Source organism: Oryctolagus cuniculus, chromosome 2 (genome assembly GCF_051225735.1).
Source record: "Oryctolagus cuniculus isolate XC-2025 breed Fujian yellow rabbit chromosome 2, ASM5122573v1, whole genome shotgun sequence".
In the NCBI taxonomy this organism is placed as follows: Eukaryota; Metazoa; Chordata; class Mammalia; order Lagomorpha; family Leporidae; genus Oryctolagus; species Oryctolagus cuniculus.
The window spans coordinates 56,194,688-56,219,264 of NC_142868.1; the positions used below are offsets into that span (position 1 = coordinate 56,194,688).

General features: G+C 38.7%; 1 long non-coding RNA gene across 3 annotated transcripts in view; it reads left to right on the top strand.

Moving 5' to 3' along the window:
- LOC103345489 (uncharacterized) overlaps window positions 1-24,577 on the top strand; it is a 166,552-nt gene that overhangs the window by 42,550 nt on the left and 99,425 nt on the right. The window contains exons 2-3 of one of the 3 annotated variants that reach the window (XR_016229924.1): window positions 9,322-9,449; window positions 14,669-23,595. The exons of 1 other annotated variant lie outside the window; for it this stretch is intronic. This is a non-coding gene — a long non-coding RNA (uncharacterized LOC103345489). Of the gene's footprint in view, window positions 1-9,321; window positions 9,450-14,668; window positions 23,596-24,577 lie in introns of those variants that run through there. One more of the 3 variants, XR_016229929.1, reaches the window with a different exon arrangement.

Here is a 24,577-nt window from a genome sequence, read left to right on the forward strand (position 1 = left end):
ATAGCTCCATAGCACATGTGGTGTGTGCTGAGGTTCAGTGTGGGTTGTTTTGTTTGCAAATTTATTCTAGAATTTGTGAGTTTTCTGGTAGTTGGAACATTTATGGTGAAGATTCTCACAGTGACCTCTGTTCCTGAGGACTTTATCTTCAGCTCAGGCTTGGGCCTCTGACAGACGTGTTAGCATCAGCTCACCTAAGCAGGAAACTTCAGAATCTCTTCCAGGGAACTAATATGTAGAATCAGAGTCTGTGAATGGCTGTGAACAGGAAATTTGCTACTGGATAGGCATTTTTCACCAAAGAGAAAGACAGTATTTTTTTGGGGGGGGGGGTGGAGATGGAAGACCTGCTTGTTGCCTGGGTTCTTAATCCCTTTCAGGTCCTCAAAAGATCTCTGGGTTCCATTAGGTACTTCAGTTCCTTTCCAAAACTTCTCCTGTTTGCTTAGGCTGCATTGAGTTGATTTCTGTTTCATGTCACCACAAAGACCTTGATTAAGACTCTGTCTTCTGGTAATTTGCCTCAAATCTTGGTGCCTTCCTTGCATGGAGGTCTGGCTTTGTTCTCCCAGTGCACTGACAGTGCAGTGGATGGAGCTTATGGCTGGATGTCACACTTTTTCTGCCAATAGGATCCCTCCCTCATCACTTGCAATAGGGGGTCTAGAGCCCCAGGAGCTGTCCAATATGAGTGGATAGGTTATATTCTGGACCTCATCCTCTTCTAGTTGCAGGAAGTACTATAACCCATGTCTTACAATATGATATGTTGGCTGGTGCCATGGCTCAATAGGCTAATCCTCTGTCTGTGGCACCGGCACTCTGGTTCTAGTCCCCGTTGGGGTGCCAGATTCTGTCCCCATTGCTCCTCTTCCAGTCCAGCTCTCTACTGTGGCCCGGGAGTGCAGTGGAGGATGGCCCAAGTCCTTGGGCCCTGCACCCGCATGGGAGACCAGGAGGAAGCACCTGGCTCCTGGCTCTGGATGGGCGCAGCCATTTGGGAGGTGAACCAATGGAAGGAAGACTTTTCTCTCTGTCTCTCTCTCTCTCTCACTGTCTAACTCTATCTGTCAAAAAATATGATATGTTATCTTCTCTAGAAGCTTGTATTTTAAAACTTTGTCTATACGCTTTCAAACATCTGGTTAAAACTCCTCAAATAAATAGATAATTGCATTTGGGGAATTCATGAATAATAGATAGGAAACAATTTCACCCAGACATATGCAGTTTATTAGGTTGCCATCTTGAATGCATGTCACTGCAGACAAAGTGGTAAGAGAACATACAAACAACTACTAAGATGCTGGTGCAAAGGCCAACCTCAGAGGACACGAGGAGAGTTGTGTTACTACTTTCAGTTCTACTCATAAGAAACTGCCCTCATTGCTGACTAAGGAGAGGTTTGAATTTAGGCCTATATAATCTCAAAGGCATGAGGGTTGTTGTAAGGAACTCAGGTTGGGAAATACAGAAATCAATGTCCTGTGCTGTGGTGCAGTGGGATACGCTGCTGCTTGTGACATCTATATCCACACTGGCGTGCCAGTCCAAGTCCTGGCTGCTTTGCTTCTGAATCGGTTTCCTGATAATAATGCACCTGAGAAGTGAGTGTGTGATGGCTTAGGTACTTGTCCTTGCCACCCACCTGGGAGACCCAGATGGAGTTTCTGGCTCTGGCTTTCACCTGGCCCAGACCTGGCTGTTGTGGCCACGTGGGGAGTGAAGCAGTGGATGAAACATCTCGTTGTCTCTCCCTCTCTGTCGCTCTACCTTTCAAATAGATAGGTAAACAAACAAACAAACACATACTTTTATTTATTAAAAAAAAAACCCAGTGATTTCTTGTGGAAGAGAACAGGTGGGGATGACTATTATTTAATTATGTGTGTTATGACAAAAAAAAAAAAAAAACAGGTCCTAGGAAATCACTTAGCCATTTTGTTATGTTACTTAACAGTTATGGCCTACAGTCTCATCTGAGATGTTTCTTTTCTTTCTCCTTGTTTGCTTGTCTGAGAATTTAAGCTAGCTTCCATGCGATCCTGTGGATTCATTAATGTAGCCAAATATTTGTTAAGGACAAGAAATCAAACTGGCTTTTAGATGTAGAGTAGTTGAGGTATTAATTGATTGTTTTGCACACTCTCCCTTCTGTCTTTGCTGGTGTTCTTTTTTTTCAAAGTTTTATTTATTTATTTGAAAGGTGGAGTTACAGAGGCAGAGAGAGAGAGAGAGAAAATGAAAATCTTCCATCTGCTGATTTACTCCCCAAATGGCTGCAACTGCTGGAGCTGTGCCAATCCGAAGCCAGGAGCCAGAAGCCTCTTCTGGGTCTCCATGTGGGTGCAGGGGCCCAAGGACTTGGGCCATCTTCCACTGCATTCCCAGGCCATAACAGAGAGCGAGATAGGAAGTGGAGCAACCAGGAATTGAACTGTAGGCGGCGGCTTTACCCACTACACTACCCACTACACCACAGTGCCGGCCCCACTGATATTCTTTTGGTTTCCATTTTTTCCTTCTCATCTTCATCCTGGCTACTCACTCAAAGTCCATCTATTTGTTTGGATGGCTTTGCCTGAAATTTATTCTATGTACGGATTAAAAATGGTTGAGGAGGCCAAGCTGATCTTCTATTCTAATATTAAGATGTCTAAACAAAAAAGCAAATAAATTCCAAAAATTAATTCATTATATCTTTTAAAAAATCTATTTATGTATTTCTGGGCTTAGCCTGAACAGTCTTAAATTTAAACACTGAATGTAATTACATGTCTATTAATAAAAATAGATATTTAGAGTAAACTTCTAAAGACACAGAGATTTCTATGCCACTAGTTTTCTGATTTAATTTTGCTCTCCAAATTCCCAATTTAAAGGCATACCCAGAATGACATCAAATAGCTACAGATGTTGAGTAATTAGATTTATTTTCAAAATTACTATACCATGTTTCAATCAATAACCAGCAACATTTAAACTACTACAAATTATACCAATTTCAGGAGAAAAGTAAAAGATTCATTAAGGACTTGTGTCCACAGTAGAAAAAATGATGAATTGTTTCATCACTTAGCAGCGTAGGGATGCTCCAATATATTGTGTTCTTTTCCCCCTTGGAATTATTTATTGGCTGGGGGGAGGGTGGACAAAACTTCTTTTGAAGTTAAACATCTTGCTTGGATGAACAGATATGTTGCATCAAATCAAAGTAATAAAAATACAAAATGCTTTATTAAATCTTCTTTATCACTCTATTGTGCTCCAATAGGATGATCTAATTAAAGACACAGATGAGCCTCTTTTCATCTGTAGAGGAGTTCACAGGCTTTCATTATTAACAAAGGTTTGTACAGAAACAAATACATTGCTGCATTGCTTCCAAGTTTCTCTGTGGTGACTCCTTCCTGTTTTTCTCTAATTATTATGGATGTCTTGGCTGCCACTGCACGGCTTGATACTAATTAGTCCTTTTCATCTTCAAAGTACCTGTAAGACACTAATATGATTACTATTCATAATACCACTCTGAGGTAGGCACTAAGAAAGGCAATATTTTTTGAAGATGTGGAAACAAAAAAGGGATTTTTTTAAAAAAAATCTTTTTTTTTTCGACAGGCAGAGTGGACAGTGAGAGAGAGAGACAGAGAGAAAGGTCTTCCTTTTCTGTTGGTTCACCCCCCAATGGCCTCTGTGACTGGTGCACTGTGGCCAGCGCACCGTGCTGATCCAAAGCCAGGAGCCAGGTGCTTCTCCTGGTCTCCCATGGGGTGCAGGGCCCAAGGACTTGGGCCATCCTCCACTGCACTCCCTGGCCACAGCAAAGAGCTGGACTGGAAGAAGAGCTACCGGGACAGAATCCGGTGCCCCGACTGGGACTAGACCAGGATTAGCCTATTGAGCTGCAGCACCGGCCAAAAAAGGGATTTAAAATTGTGTTTATTTGCATGCTGATGGACACTTTGCCTTCTGGTTCTGAGCTCCCAGATATCTAAGTTGATACTTTGCTTCCAGAACTCCACAGATGCTGCCAATTTATTCTTTACAAGAGACTTCTTAAGTAACCAAAGAATCACCAAGCTCATCATCAGAAAAATGTAAAAAAAACTTAAAGAGAATCTGACTAGTGATTGTGTCTCAGTTGGATTCTTTCTAGCTCCTCTTGATTTAACAAGCCTCACCTAGGTGTTAAATCATGTTTTCAATGGATTTCTGAATAAAATCACTCTTACATAGAGCCCCATTCAAGTTGGACTAGTTTGCAATTCTTGTGATGAGATCTTGTGTTACTTCATACATCATAAACTCTGCTACCTTCTATTGCTTTACACAGGATTCATTCTGTGTAACTTATGTTACCTGCTTCACTGATAAAGGCATTTGAATTTTCTGAAGTAAACCAAGAAGTGAAGGATTATCTTATTTCCCCCAAACCAAGCCAAATTTAGTAAGTTGGCAAAATTGGCAAATTATTGAATTTCTTTTTGACATCATCTCATCCTTGACACAAAGATGATACTCCCCCCCTTTTGTCAAATTCTTTTTTCTTTATTATATTTAGCATTCTCAGAGGAAAGTAATCTAATAAAGGAATCTACACTGAATTGAAAACAAGTGTGCCAGCTGGAAGTTCAAAAGAGGATGGTTAGGGGCCGGCACTGTGGTGCAGTAGGTTAGTCCTCCATCTGCGGTGCCAGCATCCATGTGGGTGCTGGTTCTAGTCTGGGCTGCTCCTCTTCTGACCCAGCCCTCTGCTATGGCCTGGGAAAACAGTAGAAGATGGCCCAAGTGCTTGGGCCCCTGCACCCGTGTGGGAGAACAGGAAGAAGCTCCTGGCTTCTAGCTCTGGTCGTTGTGGCCATCTGAGGAGTGAGCCAGCAGATGGAAGACCTCTCTCTCTGTCTCTTCTTCTCTCTTTCCATAACTCTGCCTCTCAAATAAATAAATAAAATCTTTTTTTAAAAAAGAGAATGGTTAACTATGCCTCGATCCCTGGCATCTGCAAAGCTGATAGAGATTTGGGAGGGGGCATAACTTTTTTTCTGGAGCATGATTGGAATCTCTTAAACCAAATTATACAGTTGTGATTATTGGCCTTTACACTATGCGCCTTTAAGGTAAGCCATATTTCAAAGTCTGTCACTCCTCAACTCAGATTTCTTTGTCAGAGTCTAGATGTTGATAAAGATGAGTTCAAAACATTGCTTATTTATTTAGGCTTCTTTCTGTATTGAAATACACAACGAGAAACCACATGGGAAGAGTGTGCTTTGGGGATGGAAAGTAAAGGAAGTGAGGCAGACTCTACCATTTTAATTTCCATCCTGAATTGGTTGCTGACCAGTCTGGCTCTGAGAGTTTCAGATGCAGGCAGAGTGGTGATCTCAGATGGAAGAGCTGGTGGGGGAGCAGCAACTATGGGTGGGTGGGGAATGTGCATCACTGCATTTGTGACTATTTCAGAATGGAACTAGAGGCCTGAGAGGTGAGTGTGCAGAGCTACATCCTCACTGCGCCTTCCCACTCATGCCCTTTGCAGCTGCACTTGCCATCACCTTTAACTTGACCTTGTTTAAGTCAGTATGAGCCCTCAAAAGCCCAGGCAATATAAAAACAAGTCACATCCTGGGACACGTGCAACTCAGTTAATTCCTTTGGCCTTCCATTTTTAATTTTTACGGGTTTCCAGCTTTAGTTTAACAGTAATTTGTGATCAAGGTTAAATTAAAGTTTATTTTATTTTTAGTGACATTTTCACAACTAATTTGAACTTAGGTCTCTTGTTGGAGAAATATTTACAAAGAAATAACATCAAATTGCATGGTATAAATGCCATGCCATTCAACTATGTAAATAGCAGCCGAGATGTTTAATTGAAAATAAAACATTGGTAAAATGTAAACATCATTTTTGTTCCAGTTGATCTGAGTGTAGACTTCAATGGCACAAATGAATGCAGTAACTGATGGTAGAAGTTAGAGTTTGTAACAGACTCCAATAACTCTCTTGTGTCTGCAAAGTCTTTTAGTCATTGCTGTACTCTTCAATGCTGTTCAGTGCACTTCTCAAAACACACTCTTTCTTTGTTGTAAAGATTAATATACAATTGAGCATGCCAGCTGGGATTTGCTTCCTTTATGCATTAGGCTATCCTCTGGCTATAAATTAGATGTCTCTGTAGATGGCTTCATTCTCTAAGGCCACCCAGATACCCCAAAGCATCAGATTATGCTTACCTGTGCATGTAGTTAGCCTTCTGTATCCTAGGTTTCCACATCTGCAGTTTCAATCAATCTTGCCTTAAAATATTTGAAATTAATAATTTGTCACTTTTGAACATGCAGGTATTTTTTTCTTGTCATTATTCCCTAAACAATACAGTATAATAGTTATTTACATAGCATTTGCATGGTATTGGGTATTATGAGTAATCCAGAGATGATTTGAAGTATATAGGAGAGTGTGTGTAGGTTATGCACAAATACAAATTCTACTCTATTTTATGAGGGACTTAAACCTGGATCGCCCAGATCTGGCCATTGGAGTCATATAGGGAGTGAACCAGTGGATGGAGGACCTTTCTCTTTATCTCTCCCTTTCTCTGTCTGTAACTCTGCCTGTCAAATAAATAATAAAAAATTTAGAAAAATGTATATAAGAATAATATCTGATTCATTAGGTTGCTCTAAGGATTAAATGAGGTGTCATGGGTGAAGTGATGAGACTAGCACCAAGTATGGATGTAATTGCTACTCATTTAATTAATAAATACTTACTAAAAGTTTTGTTATTTAACATTTACCAATATGATTTACATTTCTATATTATTATTGTATTTTATAGGAAACATTTCTTTAAGGAAGCAAATCTGTTAAGTTCTCATTGCTCTTTCCCCAGTGACTTTAGTAAGCAGATATGCAATAAAGTATTATTTTGACTTTTGAAAAGTTGATTATTGTTTTATTCAAATGGTAAAAATATCATGAGGGTAAAGTTTCATGTTCCATTGCATTTTTACTATCATTTAATGAAATTGATGTGTAAATAGTGCTTTTACATTTTGTATTCTATACAAAAAGCAAGCTATAAGCTAACAGGATTCACGGGAAGTACAAAATGAAAAAGATTTGACTTAAGATCACCAAACACTGAAATGTAATCTGAAGATATTTTTTTTTAGTTGAGAATTGGCAGATCTCAGGGTGGGTTAACTTTTCTGTCTGCCGTGTCTCACTATCTGATTGGAGTTAGGCAAAGTCTAGGAACCACTCTGTGTTTGCACTTGCTGCAGCGATGAGTTTGATGTGAGGTACATCTATTTTTGTGTCTCATACACAACACTTGATCTCTAAGAGGATTTTGTAAAAAAAATTATTTCCCCCTGTCTCTTCGTTTCTGATAAAGAGAAAAGGGAGAAAAAGAAAAAAAAAAAGGAAAAAAAAACAAGGTTTTTGAAAAATATGAAACCATCAAAACTTATAGTAAATTTTCACGTGTGTGTGTGTGCATGTGTGTGTTTGAGAGAGAGAGAAAGAGAGAAATTTCATGATCTGATTTCCTTTTTTGTTAGTCTCTGGTTCCATTTTGGGGAAGCTTTGCTGTGTGGAGTCCTGGGGTGTCACACAACTGGCTAAGGAGACATCGCAGGCTCTACCCCGTCCCTCCGTCCCATGTTCTTTCCCGAGGTAGCCATTTGATTTGGACTGGGCAATGGACTACCATCTTCTGGGACTTGGAGTCTTGAGCAATTAGTGAAGAGGCAGGTGACTGATGGAGGTGCATTGACGACTGCAGCAGCTGCAGTGGAATTGCTTTGGTTGCCTGCCTGTCTGGCTGACCAGCTCTGGCTGACCATAGACTCCTGACCCTTTTCCCAGCCTGCTCTTCCAGCCTCCCACAATGTGCTTCCACTCAGTACCCTCCCACTTTTTTTTCCTTTTGTGATAATCAGAGCAGGTTTCTATTTCTTTCAACAAGAATTTCCATTAATGTAACAAATTTCAAAGCACATGTATAAATAAATACCAATTTCAAAGCACATGTATAAATAAATACCAACATCTTACACTGATTTTTCAATGCAATCAATGGTAACCACTCTTAGAGCAACTTACTCTTTAAATTATGCTTTACTTGGAGCTACTAGCTATCATGAAATGGAATCCACTATATGCTTCTGTAGGATTTTACACTGTCAAGTATACCTAAATGGATTTCGGTTTGACAGTCCTCTCTAGTCAGCTGGTGATGGCATCCGCCATAACTTAATCCTGTATTTCGGCCTTTGCTGCTCTTTTAGAATGAGAACTTTGACATTATTGGAGTGAGCCACATTAATGTGTTGGGAAGGTGGGAGAAGGTAAATCAACAGATGCGTAATTGGTTTCAATACTGTGCTTTTCAAAAGTGAAATGTCTGCAATGGTATTATTAGCTGAGATAGTGTAGATAGTTTTACATGTCAGGAACAATTAACACGTGTCCTGTGGGTCTGATTACTAGCGTTAAGGAAGTTCTGCTCTGTATAAACCCCTAAGCAAAGCCTCCAGGAAAGTTAAAAGTCCCTGTACCACCATTAAAAGGGAAAGTAATGTGCCCTTTTTTGATTGACTATAAACTTTGACTCGTGGGACTTTGTTCTCAAAGGTGAAAACAAACATGAGTAGAGACAAGCTGTTTTCCTTAAAAATTCTTAAACCTTTAGCTGAAAACGTTTATCAAAAAATTTCTTGAAATGAAATTAAACCAATGTTACCTTATGGTTAACCCAGGAGAAGAAAAAGTTAAAAAGCCAAAGTGGAAATTTTCCTTAAAATATAGCACCAAAGAAATTTTGTACATTTCGGCTATTGCCCAGAAGAGTGATAAATTTGATATTCGATATGTGAGACTGTGGTAGGCATTGCATGAGAAGTTGTAATTATAAAAAAATTTTAGGAGTAATTAAATGATTTAGTGAGTTTATGAGACATCCTGATTATTACATATCATAGATGCCTGAAAAACAAAACTAATTAGGTGAGAATCACACGAACACAGTAAATTAAATGTATTACTAGAAATGCAGAGTAATATCCAGATTCTTCATTAGATGTGAGTAGAAAGAAAGTCAAGTCAAGTCGTAAACCTGGCCTGCTGCTCCAGCCAATTTACTAACCAAGCAGCTAACCTGGGACCAGTTTCCTCAAATATAAAGTGAGAAACAGGGACTACAAGACTTCAAGCTTCCCGTCAGCTCTGAAATCCTGCAGTTCTAAATTTAATTTTTAATAAGATCAATCTTTTGTGCAGGTGTTTGATTATATTTTTCTTTTCTCAGGACAAAGGAGAAAAGGAATAGAAAGAAGTCTGATGCCAAACAGAACGAATAATCCAAAGTGCTTGGTATCTGAGTGGATTTGTAAATGCCGAAATTACACACATGTTCTTTCAGTCCAAAAATGACAGGTAGGAAGCATTATTCCTCTAGCAACCTTCAAGACAAAGAGTGGCAGGGAAATCTTGGTGTCAAAACAGAAAGTGCTGGACCGAATAGGAGGTTTCTGCCTCTTTCACAAACACCCCATGGCTTTGGACAAACTGGTCTCTGTGAGTCTGTTATCATCAAAAGAGGAGGAGGCCAGACAGTCAACATCCTTTCAGGCTCTTTTACTCTTTGATTCAAAGAAACCATGTCTTGGGTATAATGATTTGATTTTCCTGGTAATTTTTGGTAAGTTTATTTTACTAAAAATATGATCATTCCAAATTGTACCATAGAGATAGCTCCAAAATTGAGACTCTGCCATTTTAAACCACCACAGGCAAATTTTTGACTTTTCCTTGAAGAAAAGAAATAAAAGAGCTAGGCATACGGTTAGGCAAACTATAAAGTTGTGGGAAGATAGAGAGATTAGACATTTTTCTACCAAAGGCATGTAAGTTGTAAGAAAAAAGTGAAAGAAAAAAAATGCACAAAGGAAGAAGTGGGGGAGGAAGAAGGAAACAGAAGAAGTGCAGCCCCTCCTGGCCTGTAGGTCTTTGAAGTGAGGCCAGACTACAGCAAAGGATTGTGGGAAAAGAGGTCAAGAGAAAAAAATAGATGGAGACCTTTTGTTCAGAGGTTAATAGTTACGTGTCAGAAGCTCTTTATCAGAGTAAAATACCCTCTACAGTTTCAGATGCTTTTTAAAGGAGCAAACCAATCCTGTGGAAATTTCCCAAAGTTCTTAGGAGAGAAGAGTTCTGTGGTTTATAACTAAATATAAATATATAATAAAAATATATACATACAGATGTATAGATTATACATCTCTGTATAATTATACATCTCTGTGTATATATGCTATATATATATAGCAATTAGAAGATCTGTTTTAATTAGAAATGGCAACACACTGTGGAAGAGGTCTGGTGTTTTATTTGGTTCTGGGTGCAAGTGGTGGGTGAATGACAGTGGTCTGGGGTACCTTTTAATTGCTCATCAGCATCTGCACTGTTTTTTTTTTTTCTTTTTAATCCTAATTCCATATTTTCTTTCTTTTTTTAACATTTTTTTAAACTTTTATTTAATGAATATAGATTTCCAAAGTACAGCTTATGGATTACAATGGCTTCCCCCCCCATAACGTCCCTCCCACCCGCAACCCTCCCCTTTCCCACTCCCTCTCCCCTTCCATTCACATCAAGATTCATTTTCATTTCTCTTTATATACAGAAGATCAGTTTAGCATATATTAAGTAAAGATTTCAACAGTTTGCTCCCACACAGAAACATAAAGTGAAAAATACTGTTTGAGTACTAGTTATAGCATTAAATCTCAATGTACAGCACACTAAGGACAGAGATCCTACATGAGGAGTAAGTGCACAGTGACTCCTGTTGTTGACTTAACAAATTGACACTCTTGTTTACGGCATCAGTAATCACCCTAGGCTCTTGTCATGAGCAGCCAAGGCTATGGAAGCCCCCTGAGTTCACTGACTCTGTGCATCTGCACTGTTTCTACAAGTTCAGTGCTACATAGCCATACACAAATTAAGAATTAAGGAAAATAATCTGCTTTTCTAAGACGTTCTGGTTCCAACCAAAGGTCAAAGCTGAGGTAAATGTAAGTTTGCTAAAGCAAAACTTATTTTTTTTTCAGATAGCTGAATGAATGATTATGTAAAATTAGCAGAGGTTACTATAAAAGCATCAGGAAAGTTTACTGAATGTGTAGGACACGGAAGCTCCAGTGGTATTTCCTCGAGTTATCCAAAGTACTTTAAATAATTAAGTTCTAAGGAGATAGTTGAAAAAAAATTTTTTTAAGAAAACCGACATCTTCCTTTATGTTTGGCAGGTTTCTCTATGTGACAGTGATATAGTCAGGTTTTTATTTGTGTGGCTCCTGTCAAATGTGCAGTCATTCCGCCACTCAGATGAGTAAGAGGGCTCACAAGAAGCCTCCATCTCTGCCTGTTTATCAGGCCCTTTATAAGCAAGGGTGATGAACTCCATCAGTTTCTCACATCTCTAGCAGTTGATGCCACTCTCAAGTCTGTTTCTGAAATTCTGGTTCTGTGCCCTTGTGAAGCTGGGTCACTGACGACAAATTTAATGCAGAACGACCAAGTTGAAACTCACCTTAAAGTGTTTCCTTAAAGGTTCAGACTGGAGGAGCTGAATAAGAAGTAGCAGGATCTATGCTCTGATCTTTTCTGAGATTTCCCAAATCCATAAGGCAGAGGGTGAGGTGTCGGGTTGAAGCGTAAACTGTTGCACACTCTCACCCTTCACCGAGAGCACTGATGAGTTGGTTTTCTCAGGCAGGGGAAGGAATATACACACATATGCTATGTAATTATATTTGATTTGCCTATGGGTTTATTTTTAGTAAGCTTACCAAAACACTTATCTGTAAAGAATATTTAGGAGCACAGATACAATAAATAATTTTATAATCTCAAAATGATGAGATACAAATTTCTATTGTTTGATGTATTTCTTTAAAAATTCTCATTTTATAGACTTTTCCAGTATGGTTGTTATATGACTACCAATTTAATACCATTTTAAGATTATTAAAATTGTTGGATACCCATTTTATCCCTGAAAAAGGATTTCCTTACCTTCTTTTTTTATTTGGTCAAAATTTCAGTTAGAATGTATTTTATATATATTTGATGGCAAGAAAACCGTATGTTTCTTTTAGGATGGATGATTAGTTGTCTTTGTATAACCAAGCATCATTCTCTGAAAAAGCAGGTCAGGTTATGCTAGACTTAGTAATAGCTGTGGGTACCTTGAGCACCTCTCAAATCAATAATGACAGAGGTAGCTTGATAGCAATTTATGAACCACAATCCTCTTGGGAAACATACTTCAAACCATAACTTCATCTAAACTGTTTATCGGCTAAGCTTGCTCAAATGTATGAAGTGTCAAAAAGTTTCTTTGACATTAGGCTTGTTATTGTCCTTTGATTTATGTACCTAAGCAAAACGTAGTAAATAAAGATTGGTGGTTTGGTATTTTAAGGAAATGATTAGAAACATTTGCCAATGCTATTCATTTTATACAGTTTTTCCAAAATTAATAAAAAAATGTTTCCAACCAGTGACCTCACAAAAACGGAACCCTAAATGATCATGATGGTAAGCAGAAACACTGATGAACTTGCTATGAAATATTCAGAAAACTCTGGACTAAATGTGTAATATTCACATATAAAGCATTGGTCTCTCTCCCTGAGTTTGCTATGCCTAGCAGTTCACAAAATGTCCCATTTATTATCTGAGTCACATTTATGGTGGCAGATCTGACTTATTAAAAACATGGTCATCACATTTTGGTTGGTTTTTGTGGAAACTTCTGTTTGGAAAATAAAAGGTCTATTCTCTTGAAAAGCTTCCTTAAAGAAAATTTTTGGGCTACCCAAAGCATTTTTATTTTTTTAGGAATAGAAATAGCCACTTTTTTGATGATGGAATTTTATAGATATACAAAATGTGTCAAAAGGCAAATTGTTAGAAAGATCCTTTGAATGAGATTTCTGTATTTTGGTATAAGATTTTGCATTTTATCTCATTTTGAGGCTTTCAATTCTTATAATCACTTAGCCAACTTTTCACATTAAGCAACTGTAGATAGAATGTGTATACAAGCCTAAGTGTATCATTGCAAAAGATGACCAAGGATTCTAAAGTATTGTATTCTGAGTTTTTAAATTTATAAATTTAATTAAAAACTAGTATAAATGGAATTTACTTTCACATCAAAGGGAAGAAGAAGCCTAATGGAGCCAGACACATTATAGTGCAAGGGTTGCTTAAATGAAGATCATTTCTGTTTCCAATGTATCTTTTTCTGAGTGCTTAACTACCAAGTTGATGGGCACCATAAAAAAAAAAGTCACAGACATAAAAGGACAAATGAGTACACAGATATCTATACCAGTATTGTTAACTTGTTAGTGCATCTGTTTCCTTGAAAACAGGATACAGTAAATCTGTCCATATTTAATGGAAAGTGGCTGCATTTTCTGGAGAACTAGGCATAAACAGTGCCCTGCTGGAGTCAGAAGTTCTGATCTGCTCTCCTTCAAAGAAAGACTGTTTCCGAGGTTGGCCAATATTTCTATGGAGCAAGCCACGCTTATTGATAAGTTATCGGATTCCTCTCTGGATTCAGCTGGTCAGGAAGGATACAGAGGGGAGGGAGGAGATGGGAGAGGGACTCTGATAGTGTCTCTGTTTGATCGCCAAGGTAGGAGGGAGCAGACAATTGAGAAAGGAAGAGCAAGAGGGGAAAAATAGGAAAGAGTGAGTGGCTGTGGTTGTGGGGAGTAAAGAGAAAGAAATCAAACAGAAACAAAGCAAAACAAAGCAGAGAGGTGACAGCCAGATAGAAAAAAAGTGTTTTTGTCAATGAAATAGCACTGCAGATCTCAAGGCATTTCAGAATGGGGATTCCTCACTGGAATGCCATGGACTTTCTAAGTCCCTGAACCCACTGAAGTTGTATAAATATTTTGAGAGTATGTACTTGTATGTGTATTTTTCTCCCCAGGGAAAGTGGCCTTTTCTTTGATCTGATTCTTTAGGGGATACAAGACGCAATACAAGTTAAAAGCTGCTTCTTTAGTGAGACCGTGAATCTTATGCACACTTTAAAGACATTTGTCTTTTCAGGAGTCATTGAATGCTTGGGATTGACTGTAGATAGTCTAAGAATGTTAGCTTCTGGTTTTAAGTTGTGCACTCTGGGAAGATCATCCATTCTTTCAAACTGCTAGAATACTAGCTTCCCAGTCATATATACCATTGGTTGATTATTTGCCTTAAATTAAGTCTGCATTTTTCACATCGAGCATCCTGAGAGATTAGAGAAACAGTGTAGTACAGGGGAAAGAGCATTCACTTGGAGTTAGATATTTCCAGGATACATGTATAGTCTGGAATACTACTACTATGAAATTGGGCAGGTTACGTAATCTCCTTAACTCTATCATCCCCTATAAAGGTGATAAGAATAACTTTATAGAACTATTATAGTGACAAACAGAAATGCAATGCTAGCCTACATTTATATATTGGGTACTATATCCCATGCATTCTATCATATATATTCTAGATATTTTATTTAATTTAATCTTCCCAATAACACTGTACATTTGCTGTTTATTTTTATTTCTTTCTTACAGATGGGGAAATTAAGGCAAAAAAGTCAAGAAATTTACTCAAAGTCATGAAGGTGATAAATGGTGGAGCTGGAATATGGGCACAAGCCACAGGACTTCAGAACCCAAGCCATTGAACCATTAGACAGATGGAAACAATGCACCTGGTGGAGCAATTGTTTAGCTACTGCTTCTGACAATGGGGAGAGAGGATCTTGTTCTTTCTGTGGAGTGATTGTCACAGCATTTCATGCACTGAAGTTGTCCTTATTTATGAAATATGCTTTGTTATTTTCTTTCCCTTCATGTTGTACTTGATATAATCTTCTGTTCCTTCCTATTCTTCTCTTCTTTCCTTCAAAATAGCTTGACTTTTTGTGATTCTGTAATTCTGAGAGAAAGGATGATAAAAGTCTTGTAAGTTTCAGAAGAAAACAAATTTTCTATAATTTATGCAACATTGTTTCCTGGAAGCTCCTCAGATACTTTCTTTTCTTTTCTTTTTTTAAATAAAGATTTATTTATTTATTTATTTGAAAGAGTTACACACAGAGAGAAGGAGAGGCAGAGAGAGAGAGAGAGAGAGAGAGAGAGACAGAGAGAGAGAGAGGTCTTCCATCTGCTGGTTCATTCCCTAATTGGCTGCAATGGCCGGAGCTGTGCCGATCCAAAGCCAGGAGCCAGGAGCTTCTTCTGGGTCTCCCACGTGGGTGCAGGGGCCCAAGGACTTGGGCCATCCTCTACTGTTTTCCAAGACCACACCAGAGAGCTAGATTGGAAGTGGAGCAGCTGGCACTGCAGGCGGTGGCTTTACCCTCTATGCCACAGCCCCGGCCCCACCTTGTTTTCTATCAGAATGAGATCTAATACTATGGAAGTATTATCTCAGCATGCTAAGACTGCACCTACTCAATACACCTTTAAAAAAAAAAAACACCCTGGGGAGAGCCAGCGTTGAGGCACAATGGGTTGAGGCTCTTCTGTGATGCCAGCATTCCAAATGGGCACTGGTTCAACCCCAGCAGCTCTGCTTCAGCTCCCTGCTAATGCCTGGGAAAGCAGTGGAAAATGACCCAAGTCCTGCCATATGGGGGCCCCTGCCACCCATATGGGAGACCTGGATGGAGCTCTGTGTTCCTGGCTTCCGTTTGAACTAGCCCTGGCCTTTGGGACAATTTGGAGAGTGAACCAGCAAATGTAAGATCTCTTTTTCTCCTCATCTCTGTAACTCTGCCTTTTAAATAAATAAATAAACCCTAAAAACAAACAAACACACAAAAAAACAAAACCCTGGAGGTATAACAATGTTTATTTCCTTTTTTTTTCTTAGCAAGCTGAATTCCTGTGGATAATTATATAATGTAACTGGGCATTACATTCCTTAGCACTTTACATGCACAAGGAAGTTCAGGTTTTTCCTCTTTTAGAATGTTTTGCCTTTTTCTCTTTCCTGAAGGAGCTGGATATTCATCGATGTGTTTAGTGTCCTTAAATCCTAGAAAAGCACACATATGAAAATGTAGGCTTTTTTGGTCTTGTAATCAAACTCCCTCTTTGTTGTTCTTTCTTAGTGCTCTTCATCAACAAAATAGCCAGCATGGGCCTGAGGAGAATCTCATAATCTAGATTTCTGGGAGGTTTGAGAAGACATATCACTGTTGAAACAGAATCTTTTTTGTTTTCTTCTAGGAGGGAATGGTTTTCAGGGAGAGCAAGGACACATATGGAAGATTTTAGCTTGTCTCTGGTGCTACATGCACCCATTCAGGACTCCACCAAGAGGCCAGTGCATGGGATTAGGCATCAGAGATAGGATGTCAGTCACTTTAATTTTTTTCTTTGAGTCACATATGAGAAATAATTTACCAGCACTGACCAATATTATTAACAAAGAGATGGGGATATAATTTTGTTTTTCCTGTGGCTGTGCCTAAAATAGAACATCCAACTCTTCTCTTGGATGATTTAATCTCTTGTATGGAAAAGGTGAGATGGTAAATCTGTTAAAATAAGTTTCTACTCCTATGCTCCATTCTAAGGCTGAATTCTTCAGCTCCCTCTATTGACCGAATTCAATTAGTTATTTTAGTAATGCTGTTTTTACCAATGTTCGGATCAAGATGCCAATCTCATTGATTAAAAAATAAAAAGACATTTTTGGTTTTCCACTGGATAATTGATGAATTATTTAAGACCTATCAACCCACTACTCCCACTTACCCCAACATTAAGTACCTGCTAGGCATCTCTGGGATTCTGTAATAAAGCCTTCTTTGCCTCTTTCTTTTTCCAAATATAATTTTCTTCATTTCCAAACATCATCTTTTATTTATTTATTTATTTTTTTTATTTTTTTGACAGGCAGAGTGGACAGTGAGAGAGAGAGACAGAGAGAAAGGTCTTCCTTTGCCGTTGGTTCACCCTCCAATGGCCGCCGCGGCTGGCGCGCTGTGGCAGGCGCACCGCGCTGATCCGATGGCAGGAGCCAGGTACTTCTCCTGGTCTCCCATGGGGTGCAGGGCCCAAGCACTTGGGCCATCCTCCACTGCACTCCCTGGCCACAGCAGAGAGCTGGCCTGGAAGAGGGGCAACCGGGACAGAATCCGGCGCCCCGACCGGGACTAGAACCCGGTGTGCCGGCGCCGCTAGGCGGAGGATTAGCCTAGTGAGCCGCGGCGCCGGCCTCAAACATCATCTTTTAAATTCAAGGAAATGGTGCCTTACTACATCTCAAAGCTTTTGGTATCCACATCAGAAAATAAATTATTTTTAGGAAAGTAATCTCAACATTATTTATAAATGGGCTCTCTCTCAGAATCAATCTTAGTTCATATCAGGGACTTCCATGTTTGAAACACAGCATGAATAATTCTTCTCTGAGGCTCCTGAAAGGCTAGGAGTGAGGTTTCTTGACCTGTTACTCCCTCAACCTCTTCTCTCACTCTCCTCTCTCCTTCTTAGAAGCAGTGGACAGCAGTGGGCTACAAAACTGATTTTCACTGGTGCCTGGTGGAACCTTAATTCCTGCCTGTCAGCACATCCCTAGTCCACTCTCAGACTTTGGATAAGGACTGGATAAGCAGTTGAACTTCTGGGTACTTTTCCAAATGAAATCCAACCTCTAGACCTTTGGGGGTTTACCCAGCCTTCCTCACTACTTCAAGATGAGTTTGGAATGAATTTTCTCTTAATGGATTCTATTTGTGGGTGGCAGAGGTAATGACTACATTGTTCAGAGTCATGAATATAACTTCAAATAAGGGAAAAGAGCCCTGCAGGAATGTGAGAATAGATGTGATCCCAAGGAAGGTGTGCCTGAGGAGGTGCTGGGAGAATCCGATAGGCTGTTGAATGGAAATACTGTATCTCACATGACAGAAGTCACCTTTTGACATTAAAGTTGTGTTTGAGGGTGATTTAAAAAATAATATAGCTGACAGAAGTATTACTTTGTGATACAATAAAATGAATATACAACATTCAAGATCAATTACTGAGGACTTATTCGCTGGGAGAATGATGATAAGACATTAAAAATAAAATTTGTAGACATAGCACCCTGTCTAAGTGGGACTATGCCTCCTGCTGCTTTATTGAAAAGAATTATTTTTTGTAGAAAATTCTATTGAATTATATGACTCATGTGTCTGACTCTAAAACTGTAAATGTTGTAAGAATTGAAATATAACAATTTAAAAATACCAAGATATCTTTTAGAATTCTCATTTTTAGCACAGCTATTTTTCCATTAAAATAAATCATCCATTTCTGTTTGTACAAGTTCCTACTTTCATACGTGTGAAGGCTATGGTAAAGTATACCAGGCTACCAGATACCTTCCCTGCTTCACTATAATTATGCCTCTATTTCATACTCCACGTTTTATGCCTAGGTCTCAGATATATGTTCAGCATGCTGTATCTTCATGTGCTTGTTTTGGTAATAGTTTAAATAATGGATTCCTTTGGGCAAACTCTATACTTTGAAAATGAAACTTATTTCCCTTAACAGAAAAGTATGATCAACACATTTGTGATCAAAATGAACATAAATGTGATCTCCTTTGGCAAGAATTATTTATTTGAAAGGCAGAGAGAAAGGGAGGGAGAGAGAGAGGAGAAAGAGAAGTGAATCTACATCTGTTGGTTCACTCCTGAAATGCTTGCAGTAGTCAGGGCTGAGCTAGGCTGAAGCTAAGAGCTGGAAATTCAGTCTAGGTCTTCTATGTTGGTGGTGGGAGCCCAACTACTTCAGTTATCAACTGCTACCTCCTTTACTGTGCATTAGCAGGAAACTGGAATTGGTAGCAGACCTAAGACTTGAACCGAAGAACTCTGACATAGGATATGGGTGTCCTAAGCAGCACTTTAAACACTAAACCAAATACCTACCCCTCCTTTGGTGAGAAACAAGCAATTATGCAACAATCTAGCTTATGTACTCAGTGCAGTTATCAAGAGGTAGATTTAATCTTACCACCAGGAATGTTCTCTTCTAGACAGGAATGAATACAAGACAAATGGATGGTAGAATACTGTTATAGATGGTGGCGTAAGGTAAGTGTCAATTATGTGACATTGATGTGTATATCTCCAGGAGGAGTAGATGATATTCAGGGAGGACAGGTAGATAAGCAATAGGACTTGATCCAAGGCTTGAACAGAAGATGGATAGAGAGGAGAGTAGATGATTCAGGCAGTAGGGTAGATTTTACTTTTGTTTGCAATTATTATTTTTAAAAAAGATTTATTTATTTGATTTGAAAGGCAGAGTTACAGAGAGGGAGAGGCAATGGCAGAGAGAAAGAAAGAGAGAGAAAGAGGGAGAGAGAGAAAGAGAGAGAGGGAGAGAAAAAGAAAGAGTTCTTCTATCCTCTGGTTCACTCCCCAAATGGCTGTGACAGCTGAAGGTTGGCCAGTCTGAAGCCAGGATCCAGAAGCTTCTTCCGGGTCTCCCATGTGGGTGCAGGAGCCTAAGGACTTGGAGCATTTTCCACTGCCCTCCCAGGCACATTAACAGAGAGCTCGATTGGAAGTGGAGCAGCTAGGAATCGAACCAGCACCCATGTGGGATGCTGGCACTACAGGTGGTGGCTTAACCCACTACATCACAGCACTGGCCCCTGTTTGCAATTATTATCCTCTGTCCTTCCCTGTAAAAGGATTATAAACCCTTGCTAGTTGCAATGTGATTTTTAATGTATGTGGAGAAGTACATGGTTATTTTCTTGGTCCATTAATATTGGGACTAACTATATGTGTTTTGCTCTGACCAAATATGAGTGAACCTGATGCATGTCATATCACTGTAGAAGCTTTAAATGTGACTGCATGTTTTATTTCTGCACTATACCAAAAGTAGAGTATGTTTTAGCTAGTGGAAGCTTCTTGGGTATGGGTTCCAAATAGAACAGAGTTGGAACACGAGGCTTGGCTCAAACTGACTAACAATCTACACAAAGTGTGAATGACAAAGAAATATTTGCTGTTACATTCGTTGCAATTTTGAGGTTGTTACTGCAGCTCAGCTGACTAATACTGGCACAAAACACAGCTTGAGTAAATGAATGAGGATGTAGAAAGTTACATTTTTGAGAGACAGTAAAAAAAGCCTAATTTGGCTCAAGCAAGCAAGGGATTTGTGAAAGAGAGGAGTAAAAATGGAGGTAGAGATAGATATAGATAGAGATAGAACGTGATTAGACTACATCTTGGAAGTCTTGAATAGCATATAAGAACATTGATCTTATTATCTAGGCAGTGGGAAAACATTAAAGACTTTAAGCCTGGAGTGAAGGAACAAAGGGAGAATTTGAGGAATATTTGTCCAACAGCAGTGTTATGATAAAGTGGAAAGTGGGAAATAAACCAACACTTAACACATGTGCTTTAAAAAGATTTCTGATGAAAAAATGATTTTGGTAGGAGAAGGTGCAATTCAGACACTAAAATACAAGGAAAAAACTCTAGTAAGCCAAACAACTTTTTAAAAAAGATTATTTATTACACACACACACACAGAGAAATGAGACACACACACACAGAGGGGAGAGAGAGAGGGGGAGAGAGAGAGAGAGAGAGAGAGAGAGGAAATCTCCCATCCTTTGGTTCTGGTTCATTCCCCAAATGGCTGCAATGGCTGGGGCTGGTCCAGGCTGAAGCTTGAAGCCAGGAGCTTTTTCCAGGTCTCCCACGTGGATGCAGGAGCCCAAGTACTTGGGTCATCTGCTGCTTTGCCAGGTCATCAACAGGGAGCTGGATGGGAAGTGGAGCAGCAGGGACTTGAACCCAGCTTGAACAGAAGGGATGCTGGATTCTATATGGGATGCTGGCACTGCAAGCAGTGGCTTAACCCACTGTGTAAAGAGCCAGCTCCAAATCAAACAACTTTAAAATAAAAAAAATTGATATGACCATGATAACACATACATATGTGTTTTAGGCTGAGGAAGCAGAGCAACCTGCTGGGAGTTGTTGACATCCTTTTCCATCTGGAACTTTATGTAACCACACTAAATGCCTGAGGTCAAAGCCTTAAAGGACTTCATAATTCAACTTTATCCCTTTCCTATGAACCGACACTCCAACTAATGTGCAATCTTTTCCTTTGGCCTAAAGATGCACTATTACTGTTCAACTCATTGTGGTAAGAACCTTGTGAAGAGAATATTAAAGGCACTGCCAATTCATAAACTTGTGATTAGCTTATAATTGTCATACATAGAATCTATAAAATTTCAACATGGTGGATTTTCCTCACGTTTATAAGTGGAAAGTGTTATTGGCGGTAAGTGGAAGCCTGTATGGTATTGCATGTAATAGGAAATTTATCTTCTTTCTATTTTGCTTCATACTTCACCTACTTTGAGCCCACCTATGAATGTCATTTGTAACAGGACAGTTGTTTTGCATGGAGTCTATGAACTCTTTTCCTAGAGAATGTGTCATTTGACAATTAGTTCATTGAGGGTGGTTAGTAGAGGCCTATGCCAACAATAGCACATAGCCAAGAAGGTCCTCTGAATATTAGAATCCTCATCTGCCTCCAGACACAAATTTGTTCCATTTCTAATTCTTCAATATAATTTTCTTGGTTGAAATCAGACATTTTTATTCACCTTAATTCACCTTAATCATAGTATTTCCCTCAAATCTCACAAAGCCCAGCATGTTACTGCTGTTCTGAAAGTCTCCTGCATTGTGAGTGACATGTTTAATGAATTGGAAGTGTCTGTGCACATTGCATTTGCTTAAAAAGGGAAACTCCTTTTAAACAGCCATAGCTACAGAAATTCAATTTAGTTTAGTTAGGAGGAAATGAGAGACTTGAATTGTAGGTGTGGAGTCTTACAATCTTTCAGAACGATAAAAGCATGGTTTGGGGGATGGTTGGAACCACAAGGAATTTCTCTTCAGCTAGCATTACTTTTGTGAGCACATTCCCAAACTCATGATCATGTTTAGATAAGAAAAATCTCTTTCTCCATGAGTTCTCAGGTCCCACTCATTGGCCCCCTGCCCCCAATTCTGGAACCTATGTCAGGCTGTTATGTGGCTTAGCTCTTGGTGATATGTTTTCAATTTGAGTCAACTTGATGAGAGAGAAATTACTAAAAAGTGGGAATGAGCTGTGAGGTGAATAGGGTTTTCCTATCAAAGTGGGGGTATTTTTAAAAGCATTTATTATTTCAAACTAAAACATTTATAGAAAGCCATGAGTGTGAAGTGTATGATTACCAGTTGTGGCTTTGCTGTATTGAAAAATTCAAGTTCATAGGAAATATTTACTGAGGCTCTGGCTAGCAAGCAGTTGTTCAAGGGAGCAATTTTGTTTAGAACGCATGTCAGTTTAAACCAATAGTTTGCTAGCATAATAGTTACAGGCAATTTGGATTCATAAATGTTACCATGACTGAGACATCACTAGGAATCTTATAACCAATTCTAAATGCATCTATGTTCTTACACATGAGATGAATATCAAAGTGAGAAAACCACTTCTCCAATTTCAATATTTTATGGGCTCTGATGTAATTCACTTATTTTTCAGTATTAAAAATGATTAATATGATTTTTGGCATGTTTATTCCATAGGAAAGGAACATTTGACTTCTAAGTGAAAAGTCTGGCTTTGTGGATTAAAGAGATGTTATATAGCTAAATTTACTTTCTTGTAAGAGGTAAATTTTGTGTGATATTCTCTGGAAAACTATTTGAAACATGTAAAATTCTCTTGTGTGAATTCTGGAGATGCAAGGGAAATATATTTAATCACATTAGGTAAGAACATGCCTTTTTCTGTGACTTCTTAGTAAACTCAAAGTATTTTTTCTCACTTGATTATATGTCATGGGGTACATTGCACAGCTATGTAATTACCAAGGACTTTGGTCATCCTCCACTGTTTTCCCAGGTACACCAGCAGGGAGCTGGATTGGAAATGGAGCAGCCAGGACTCCAACCAGTGCCTATATAGGATGCTGATTTGTAGGAGGTGGCTTAATCTATTATGCCACAAGCTAAACCCATCATGCAAAATTTTATATGTGTACATGTGCATGTGTATAAAAAGAGAGATGTGTTGAATCTTGTTAATTGTTAACTCTGGGAGGTGGGTTTTTGAGTGGTTATTATTTTCTTATTACAGTTTTTTTGGTACTTAATTTTCTTTTATTATTGTGAAAATATTTGAAATACATGTGAAAGAAGATATGTATAGCTTAAAAATGATAATGTAATAAATATCCATTACCTAGCTAAGAACATGCTATTTTGCTGCCTTAGAAGGTGAGCCTTCCTTCTGCCCTGCCTCTGTCATGGAGATAACTACTTGCTTGAAATTTATGCTAATTGCTTCTTTGCTTTCTTACATAGTTTAGCTACTTATGAATGTATCCATAAATTATATGTAATTTTATTATGAATTTTTGAATGTAAAATAAATGAAATCATACCGCATCTATTCTTTGATGACTGTCTTTTTTCTTTGTTTATTGTTTTTGAAATTCATCCATGTTAATGTGTGTGTCTGATTTTTTTTCTGTAAGTAGAAAACATAACTCCAACCACACATAAAAAGTTAATGATGTTATAGTCATTTTGAAAAAGCAAACCTCATATGTGCAACTAAAACGTATATGTGGGAGCACCATTGTGGGTAGCAGATTAAGCTGCTGTTTGCAGTTGTTGGCATCCAATATTGGAATGATGGTTGAGTCTTGGTCACTTTGCTTCTGATCCAACTCCCTGCTAATGCACTTGGGAAAGCACCAGAAGATGGTCCAAGTATTTGGATTGCTGCCATTTATGTGGCAGACCTGGATGGAGTTCCAGGCTTCTGGCTTCAGCCTGGTCCAATCCCTGCCTTTTTGACAACTTGGTGAGTGAACCAGTAGATGGAAGATTCTCTCCCTCTTTCTCTCTCCCTTTTAAGTAAGTAAGTAGGTAAGTAAGTAAATAAATAAATAAAGTTTTAAAAAACTGTGCTGGAAAAGTGCTTTTCAGAAGGGAATTTTTTTGTTCATCCATATGTATCCACATATGGACAGCAGATAGCTACTCTGAGAATATGATTTTAGGAGACACTGGCTGCACACCAAAAGAAAGAAATGTCTCTCTTTCCTGCCCCTGATGATTAGTCGCTGTGTCTGAAATTCAACCATTTGCTATTTCCCTGTGAATTTTAAGGATTATCTCACAAAAAGAAAATTGAGTCATTGGCCAGTACTGGGCTTTAGTACTTAGAAGGCAAAGAGCAGGTCTTGAAAGGCAGAGGAAAGGAGAATTTTAGAGCTTGAGATATCTGGAGGTCAGCGTGACACTGAAATGAAAGCTCACAATATCCAGGATGTGCGGTCATCCATGGAGGAGTGGATAAGGAAGACGTGCTACCTATATACACCAGAATATTATTCAGCCTTAAAAAGAAGGAAAC